This window comes from Arachis ipaensis, chromosome B06 (genome assembly GCF_000816755.2).
Source record: "Arachis ipaensis cultivar K30076 chromosome B06, Araip1.1, whole genome shotgun sequence".
Classification (NCBI taxonomy): Eukaryota; Viridiplantae; Streptophyta; class Magnoliopsida; order Fabales; family Fabaceae; genus Arachis; species Arachis ipaensis.
Window position 1 is genome coordinate 130,445,139 of NC_029790.2, and position 3,441 is coordinate 130,448,579.

At 30.7% G+C, this 3,441-nt stretch overlaps 1 protein-coding gene across 1 annotated transcript in view; it reads left to right on the forward strand.

The window, feature by feature from the left end:
- Positions 1 to 3,441, forward strand: part of LOC107605357 (uncharacterized protein At4g14100) — a 9,703-nt gene that overhangs the window by 1,212 nt on the left and 5,050 nt on the right. The window lies entirely within an intron of this gene.

Genomic DNA, 3,441 nt, shown 5'->3' on the forward strand with positions numbered 1-3,441 from the left:
CCTTTTGTCTAAAAGTATGCCACGCAGATTACTAAAGAAACAATTAACTTAATTCATTTTTTAAAATGAAGAATTTAATCATTAATAAATTTTGAAGGACCAATTTTTATTGTTATTTTCAACTAGTAATAGATGATAGTTGAGACATTTTTTCTTAAACTAATTTGTTAAAGAACTGTGACTTAAAGGTGAAGCAACTCTCATCAATTTTAGTATGTAATCTTTAGATTAAAGAAAAGAGAAAGAAGGGAGAAAAAAACCATTATCAAAAAGTTTAAAATCGTCAGATTTATCGGTAAAATTTTTAAAAAAATCTAATGGTAATAATGTCATTGTCGGATGAAATTTTTTTTTTGGTGACATCGTTGGATGAAATTTGACAATGTAAATATTGCCGGTAATTATTTATTGGCGAATTTTAAGAATCCAAAGCTAATTATTGTTGGAATTTTTTTACAATAATTTCTTTTAAGATGACCATTTTTATTCATTACTATTGTTAGACAAAATTTGACGTTAAATTTGGTGCCATTTAAAATTTTTGTGCTTTAGTTATTGTCGATTTTTTTTTGAAATTTCGACGGTAATATTATGTAATAAAATAATACTAAAAAATAAATTAAAATACCCATTTGACGTTATGCCATTTAAAATTTTTGTGCTTTAGTTATTGTCGATTTTTTTTTGAAATTTCGACGGTAATATTATGTAATAAAATAATAAATAATAAAATTATTATATCATTGGATTTATTCATACAAAATTTCAAAACTATAACTTGATAAAAACTAAATAATATTGTGATAACTAATATTCAAATTAAAAATTAATAAAAAATAAATATATTTAATTAAAATAAAAATTACAATATAATCCAAATGGATAATAATGTCAAACTACATAAAAAAACACTAAATCCTACGAGTCCTTGTAATTGTCGTCGTCCTCCTCCACCTGATGGTCTCGCTGTTGGTTCTGATGCGGCAGCACTATGAGTGCTAGTGTCCGTGCTAATGCAAGTGGAGATGAGGAGTCACCCCCCAACATCGTTGTCCCTGCGCGCATCTATTTATAGTAGACCGCCATCGGCTGCTGCATGCATCGTATGTGCCCCAGCTCCTATTTAAGCACATACCTCAAGGACCCCACTTCCGCATCCCAAGCATCCCTCTCTACTCTGCGTGCTAGGATATCATTGTACCTCTCCTCAGACAAATGGAGTTGGTGACTCTGATCCTATAGTGCTGGTGGCCAACGTGGAGGAAGCCTGAAGGTGGACATCCACTCTAAAGATGCAGTTCTTCTACGGCTCGGATATGGTCTGGTGCCACACGACATCAGGATCCATCACAAATATGTTCGAGGCATTGTCATCGTCTGCCGTATGCTAAGATTGCTGTGTCACGGACTCAAAGTTTTGGGTGTATAAATCCTAACACATTCAATGTGAATGTTAAGATAACTATAGATATGATAGTATGTTATATTACGTTTACCGATCTTCTCTCCCTGCTTGATCCCTCGGTGTCTTGCAAAATTTGCAAGCGGTGAGTTCTACATCCCTCTTATAATAAAATATGCAATCATTCGTGCAACAATCAATTTTTACCGAATTTACTCCTAGCTTCAAAGCAAGCTTCTTTGCCTCATAATGGTTATGAAGGATCCCAGAGGTTCCAACTAGTACTAATTCATTACAAAGGATGGCTCACTTATTAAATGAATCTTGGTTGTGGTTGACTCGGACTTAATACTCATCATTCGGACATAGGCAACTAACTTAAAGTGAACACAACCATCAATTAGCAGTTGTACGGCAGACTCTAACAGATGATAAAATATAGCCGCATCCAGGTTATGCTATTTCTCGACACTTTCCGTATCTTGAACTCAAACTGTATTAAAGACCATCTCATTGCCTCTCTACTAGTTACCCTCCCAATTCACATCTTCCATATTTGCTTCTCTAACTAAGTTGGTTAACCTTTTTTGACCGACTCTCGTCCCAATTGGCAATAGGTACAGACCGATTGATTTCCTGCTCATCAACTTCTCTGTATTCAGTCCACACCCAATACCCATTCTTGAACCCATTACAATAAAGGTGCATGGTTATATCCAAAGCTTCTAGCCACTTGATCAGCCACCACTTATAACATGGATACCTAGATACCCATTGAGACCTATAAAATTTTATGTTGAACACATACGAAACAAATTGATCAACCCCTCAAAAAACTCAAGTTTTATTCCCCTCATTTGCCATTCTCCCTATCATACATCCAAAAGTGATGATTTAGAATCATTTTACTACAAACAACCTAGAAATTTAACAAACAATACAACTTAATTATTAATTTTTTTTAGGAATTTCGGCTATAATCAACGATCTCCACCAAATGTAATTTTTATCTTTTAAATACCAAATATATCCTAAATAATTTTAACGAAATTTCGGCAGAATTTTTTCTTAATTCATATATCTTCACAAAAAAATTTCTCAATTTTCATAGTTAAAATCATTGCAAGCATATATTAAAACAAACAACTACCACATCTTTTAAATTCTTTCAGAAATTTCAGCAAAGTTTTAGCTATAATTAACGACCTCCACCGAATGTAATTTTGAACTTTTTGAAACTAAACATGTCTTAAACAATTATAACAACAATTCGGCAGAATTTTTTCTTAATTCAAGAATCTTTACCACAAAAATTTCTCAGTTTTAATAATTTAAACAACTGCAAGCATATATTAAGCAAATAAACATTCAAGCAAATATAAAATTTTAGTCATTCTAGTGCGCACCCTTTATTACTCCATAATTTTTCAGCAAACAAGAGTTTCGAAAAAGTATCATAGGCAACCTTTCCCATTTTTGTTCTAAAACTTTATCCTAAAAAAGTTAGTCTAAGTAAAGCTTAAACAATTTAACATGTCTAGAAATAGAAAACAAATTTCAGTATAACACAAACAACCACCTATATAAGCAGCACGAACAATCTATGATAACACTACACAACATTCAAACCAAAAAAAAATCTTAAAACAGACACGAAGTTAGTAAAAATTAAAACCTAATAAACAAAATTAATAAAATTTTTAAAAATACTAATAAAAATTAATGAACCCAATTATTCTAAACTAATCCAATAAGTTGTCAACCGTAAATCTACATAATTAACTACTTAACATTAATTCAAAATCTTAGTTAACACTAAATTAACTTACTTTACCTAAATTTAACCCTAAATTATTCTAACTTCAACCGTAAACTAAATTTAACCTTATCTAATAACAATTTTAATAAAATTCTAAATTAACAAAAAAACACTAATTTATCTAAATAATTACTTTAATTTATAAATTTACCTAACCTAACCTTGTTTAATTTTTAATTATACTAAATTAGTCTAACAAACAATACAATATAACCCAAAT